The sequence below is a fragment of the Crocodylus porosus genome, unplaced genomic scaffold, assembly GCF_001723895.1.
Source record: "Crocodylus porosus isolate Cpor-Errol unplaced genomic scaffold, CroPor_comp1, whole genome shotgun sequence".
NCBI classification, from domain to species: domain Eukaryota; kingdom Metazoa; phylum Chordata; order Crocodylia; family Crocodylidae; genus Crocodylus; species Crocodylus porosus.
This window is the reverse complement of record NW_017728911.1, coordinates 16,204,745-16,210,872: the sequence shown is the minus strand read 5'-3', so window position 1 is coordinate 16,210,872 and position 6,128 is coordinate 16,204,745. Positions and strand designations below refer to the sequence as shown.

The 6,128-nt window shown below is 52.7% G+C and overlaps 1 protein-coding gene across 2 annotated transcripts in view; it reads left to right on the top strand.

Annotated features, from left to right (window-relative positions):
* CGNL1 (cingulin like 1) overlaps positions 1-6,128 on the top strand; it is a 108,138-nt gene that overhangs the window by 13,503 nt on the left and 88,507 nt on the right. The gene's annotated exons all lie outside the window — the stretch shown is intronic.

Below are 6,128 nucleotides of genomic sequence, written 5' to 3'. Positions count from 1 at the left end.
GAATTACGTGTAAAACTCAAAAATAACTCCGTGTAATTAACAGGGATAACAGCTATACGAAAAGAGCTATCTGCAGCTGAGGTGGGTGCATGGGCACAAACCGAGCCTGACGTGTGTCCAGTAAGTAACATCCACTCCCGTGAGGTGCAGAGGAATAAGTTGTCTGCAATGGGGATAAATCTAAACTCCGCTTCGTGTGTTTTGTAAAAGAATGCATTACAATGGTATTAGTTAACAACAAAAAATAGATAAAAAAGAGTAACCATAGCTTCCGATGTCGGCGTGGGAGTACACTCGGTCCCAGTGTGGGGGCGGTTGCTCCCGACCCCCCTGGTCTCCCCACAAGTCTCACCCATAACCCCACGAATGACAGGGGCAGTGCCCGTGGGTCTCACGGTGGCAGCGCGATGGATGGGCGGATGAGAGGTTCAGTATCAGCCTCCTCGTCCTGTCGACGGACGGACATCGTGAGGGGTTACCTGACTTAGAAAACAAACAGTTGTTAGCTTAACAAAACACTGCGAGGCTTTAGCCAGTTGAAATGTACTAAATGCTCACGATCATCGACTGAGTCGATTAAACGGAGCTTGTAGGTATGGGCTAAAGCCGTGGGTTCAACGACCACGCCAGGAAATGTGGGTGGATACTTGGTGGGGGTTGAGGTGGGGAAGGCAACCCATATGGGGTCCCCAGGTTTGAAGTCTGGGTCCCATCCTTCTCGGGCCTGAAGAGGTCCTACTGCCCAGAGATTTTTTTCCACTGTTGAGGTTGAGCAGGGTTTGTGGAAGCACTTTCGACCATCCCTTGAAATTGGTTTGTTTCAGTTCCAATAAGAGTTTACGCTTTAATTCTCCAATGGCGCGCTCCACGATGCCATTAGACTGGGGGTGATACGGTAGATGTATGTGATGACGAATATTATGCGTCGTGAGAAAGTTGCAAATGTGATGACTGTTGAAAGGTGGCCCACCATCAGATTGTATTTCTCGTGGAGTCTGCCATTTGAGAAAATTGCTGCAACAGAGCTTGAGCACAACGAGGCCCGTCGGTTCTAGTCATGGGAATCGCACTGACCATACAGGAACCGAGGTCGACAACAAGTGCCTTGGGATGCTGGCGCGCATTGGGAAGCGGGCCCATTAGATCAACCTGCCAAAATGCCCCAGGTTGGTGTTGCTCAGTGTTATAAGCTCCCTGGAAACATTTCTTTCTAAAAGGTTTAATCTGGGCACATTGGCAGGCTTGAAGCACGCGTCGCCAATTGCGTGGTGTGGGTAGGCCGTTACGGGTGGTATATTGCCAGCCGCCTACATTACAATAACGCCGCATGGTGGTGTCTGAACTGGGATGGCCCATAGGTCATGAAGCCATTTAAGGTACGGATCGCAGACCGGTTTTAGTGACCTATGCACCTCCGCGGCTGGATGAATGATGTCATTAATGCAATCGTGTGATGTTGTCTTTGGACCTAGAGCTAACCAGTCATCGACGGTCTGATGTAATGGGTTGGTGTTCGGTACATGAGAGTTAGTATGTCGGATCATTGGGAGATGATTCATGCGGTGGAGTACTTCAAAGATGTCATCCCATTGGGAGCGAAAACGTTCTGGTTCGGCTACTCCCCTAAGGACGTCACAGACCCAGTGAGAATCCAGGACAAGGACCACTGTTGTAAACGGCTGGTCATGTGCAATGGCGATATGTTTAAGTGCGCCGATGGCTCCCCGCAGCTCGAGCTCCTGCGCTTGATGTGTAAGGGGTGTGTCTGGTGTGTCGCACCAGTCGGGGTTCGCCTATTCTGTGTGGCTGGCAGCACATAGTGAACACTTCCAGGCAAACCTGCCACCGAATTGTGACGTGCCATCACTGGCCACGTTTCCTGAAAGCGAAGTCCTGTACAAGATAGGACGGGAGAGAATGGTCGGGGTGACAGTGGCACTGTCGTGACACATGCCCACACAGCCAATTGTATTGGGCGTGTGTCACGAGCGTGCCAGGTGGAAGGAGCCCCATGGAAATCTCCCAGCATTCGTGTAGAATCGAGGTGTGTGAGTAGGGTGGCACCTGGGCCGTAGAGGTCATGAATGCTATGGTGAAGATGATGTTCAGACGCTAAACATAGGCAGAGCAATAATTTGCCCAGGTGTCCATAACGATGTTGCTCCTTATGGAGGGCCCAGTTAAGAAATGTGGCCGGGCCCTTAGAGGTGTGTGCTGTGACCCAAAGATGTGTAGGGGTCCAACTGACAGTAACACAAAGCGGTGTCGTTGGGCTAAATGGCACTAGCGGTGTGGAAGTGGCGGCTTGGATAAAGTCATGGATTCGGCGGTTATCTCGCCGCATCCAGGGTTGATGACTTGTCGTCCTCTTTCGCAATCGATGCTGTAACGTCGCAAGTGTACCGAGGTGTTCAGGCGCAACATGATGGCGGAGCCAATTGATACTGCCTGAGAATTGCTGGGCTTGCTTTGGTGTGGGGCCTGTGTCAGAGGCCGTATCCCATGGTGGGGTGGGCACTGCAGCTGGCGATGCGACGCGACCCTGAGGAGTATATTGAGTGCCCAGAAATACACAGCTGGAGGAGGGTTCCAACTGGGACTTGGCAATGTTGATGTCCCATCCTTCCTCTCATAAGTGATTGACGAGGTTGGCGGTGACACGTTTAACGAGTTCTGATGGAGTCCCCACGACCAGGATGTCGTCTACATAGTTGAAGAGTTTCGCGTTGCAATCGGACTTGGGAAAACGCTGAAGGGATTGATTCATGGTGGCTGTAGCAAGCGCAGGTGAGTTACAATAGCCCTGAGGGCAAACCCTCCAGCAGAATATGTGGCCTTGGATGCCCATACACAGGACTCCTTCAGGATCAAGAAGAGGGAGGCTGAAGAACATATTTGACAGGTCAATGGTGGTAGCAGTCCAGGAGCTTTGGGCCATGACCTGTAAGAGTTCCGCTTGGAGGTCCGGTAATGTTATGACCGGAACAAGTTGGACTAGGTCTGAATGTTTATTGGCTTGACGGTAGTCAACAACCAGGCGAGCTTCAGAGGGATTTTTCGGTTTAGGTATTCCCCAGCCAGGGGATACATAATGACTGTACTGCACTGGTTCGATTTTTTCCCTCCGTCGTAAGGTTATTGAGGAGAGCAAGCAGAGATGGGATCAGATGAGGTTTGGTACGGATAGGGGTGAACCACCACGGAGAGGCTGTCGGGTCTTTCAGTTGCGGTGTGAACGGAGGTGGCAGACAGTGTACAGCCCCGGTAACTGGGAGGGCGCTGCACACAAGATCTTTCATGTGCAGGGCTCGTAACTCTGATACACCGAGCAGATTTAGATGTCCCAATGCGGCGACTATAGTTGTTATGGGATTGCCGAGACATACCTTGGCTAGCGGGACTGTAGAAGAGTCATTAACGCTGGCAACATGAATGGTGCGTCGAGTGGGAGTATGGGGGGGTGGTGGCAGGGTCAATGACGGTAATCTCTGCACCGGTATCTAACAAGAAATGAATTGGCAGTTGTTGTCTCGTGATGGGGTGAACAACTGGTACGACTGCGTAGGGGCGGGCGTCTGAGGTGGCGTTGTTAAACACTTGGTAGGAAGGCTTTTCCAAGTTGCGGATGTCTTGTGGCTGCGGAGGATCACTAATATTACTGCACCGGCAGGCGCTTGGATCCACAGTATCAGCGTCCGCCCATACTAGTTTTTTGGCTTGGGGGTAAACTGAAAGCCAAGCTTAACCACTAGCTGTTTCTGAGTTTCCTCATCTAGGTTACGAAGTATCTCCTTCTTCATGCCAGCGTGATTTAGGAGGAACCCAAAACAGGCACGTTCCTCTGGGGTACGCTCGGGATACCGACATGGCGCTTCACGGACAAAATTGGTGATTTTGGCTGGCAGGGCTTGTGCGGGGTGTGTTGGTGCTGCGTGTTCATGCTGTCGTTGTTGTCACTGGTATTGGAACTGGTACAACGCTGCAAGTGGCTGATGGTGAAGAGAGCTAGCTTGAAGCGAGCTCTGGATTGTCGGCATAGATGTCAATCGCGGCTTGTAAAATCGCCCGGGAAATCTGAAGTTGGAGAGGGTCCTTGCAATGTTGCTGAGGCCATGGGTCGTAACTATGATGAGGTTGTCGTGTTGGTTGATTGGGTGATGCCCCTGGTCTGGTAAGTGTGGAATCCGGTGGCCTGGAGGAAGTAGGTATGTCATCGTCAGAGTGATGTTCGTGCCCGTCGCCATCGTCGCTATCGCCCTTGTTTCCTGATCGGGTGAAAACGGATACCCCGGCATCAATCGTGGAATGCCAGTGGATAGAGAAATACACTGCACCAGCTAATGCGTTGGTAAATGGCTGTGAATGCGGAGCATGGGTCGATTGGGCCCCCTCATGCGCCTGATGCGGCTTCTCGTGAATAGCTCCTGCCACTAGGGCAGGGAGCAAAATAGGCCATGGGGGTACGTGCAATTTCTAGGACATTGGATCTGGGCAGGAGTCCTAAGCTGTAGCTTCCATGTGTGGTCAGAACGACAGCCTCCCGGTGGCTGAGCGTTTCACGACCGCATTCCAAAACCAGAAGTCCTAGCCACTGGGTTGGCGTCTCATCGCTTTGGCGGGCTGTCCTGCTTATAAGTTCATTCATTTCACCACGATCACGGTCTCTAGTGGTTCGCTCAGTGATAATGTTGCCGTCGTTGCCCTGGCGGGTTTGCACAATCTCAATAGGATGAACCTTAAGCGGGGGGGTTGGCACGAAGTTGGGTGCTGACGGAGGAGGCGCTGGAGGAGGAGGACGAGTCTTGCCCCGCCCTTCAAGGAGTGGCGGATATAGCGGCGTCACTGGTGGAGGCGGTGCCTCGTCTCCTAAATATGGTGGTGGGACAGTAGGCGGAGCAGGGGGCGGGGGCTCCAGTTTGTCTCCGCCGCTCGGCCGTTGTTGAAGGGCTCCATCTTTCCTAGCGCGGCTCATGGTAACGACCGCCACTTCATAATCATTCAAGCAGTTAAGGGTGGATACAAGGGTTTCAAGACAAGCACGCAAGCATGCGACTTTCTTTCCCTTCTTTTTCCCTTGTTTCAATACCCCGAGGTCTTCAGGTAGGGCGTGCAGCCGCTGGTGACTAACACCGCCGGGGATCGTGGACGGAGAGGGGGGAGCGATTCCTTGCAAGCACCCCTTGTCACCCGCAAGCGCAGCGATCACCACCACACAACCGTCCCACTCTTGGGAGGGGGTGGCATCCCATTCGGGAGGGGGGAACTCATTGGCTGCGGCGACCTGTTCCCCTTGGGCCGATGGGATAGAGAAAGCGACTGCGGAATCTCTTAATATGCAGCCAAGAGCACGGCCCGTAAGACGGGCTTCCCAAGGTCTCCTGGGGTCTTCCCCAAGCCACACACAAAATACTTGGGTCCCATCATTATCGGTGTGGCCAGGAGCCTGATGGAATTGCAGATGGCGCCAAAGTTCATCAGGGTCCACAAGCTGCCTGCAGCCGGACGCCCAAGGACATGCCTGACAGCGGGACTGATCATCCCTGTCGTGATCTGCAGCTGACCATCCTGTTCGTGACGCCACGTTACAGGATCTTTCAATAGTCGGGCTTACAGCAGATCACGCTTTGCGATGTTATAGGTGGTCAGGCTTAACTTTATTGATGAAACGTTAAACAAAACAGAATCAATGGTGTTGTGTCCACCAGTGAGCACACACTCACCATGGCTCACGTGCGCTAGTGACACGTGAGACTGCTGTTGTGTTCTGGCGAGGTGTTTCTGGGGTTGGTCGCCCGGATCAGGCAGGTCTGGCGTCCTCCCCTCTGGCTGGCCGGGCCGAAGGTCGTTCCGAGTTCGAACTGATCCGTGAGTACGTTCCGTCGGGCACGCAAAGACCCCAAAGTTTGTAGTGCAATGTCTTTTATACCCTCAGTGATGTAGGGCAGTCTAATCGCGTGTGGCACTTCTTCATTGGCTCGGAGCGGTGACTGTCACATTACTGACAGACCCTGGACTTCCCCTTGAGAAACCCTGTGTGAAAAATCCCAACCGCATGTTTCTTCTATACTGCCACCCTAGAGTCTCTTATTCACTTAGCACCTGTTACATAAACACTATACAAACCTCTA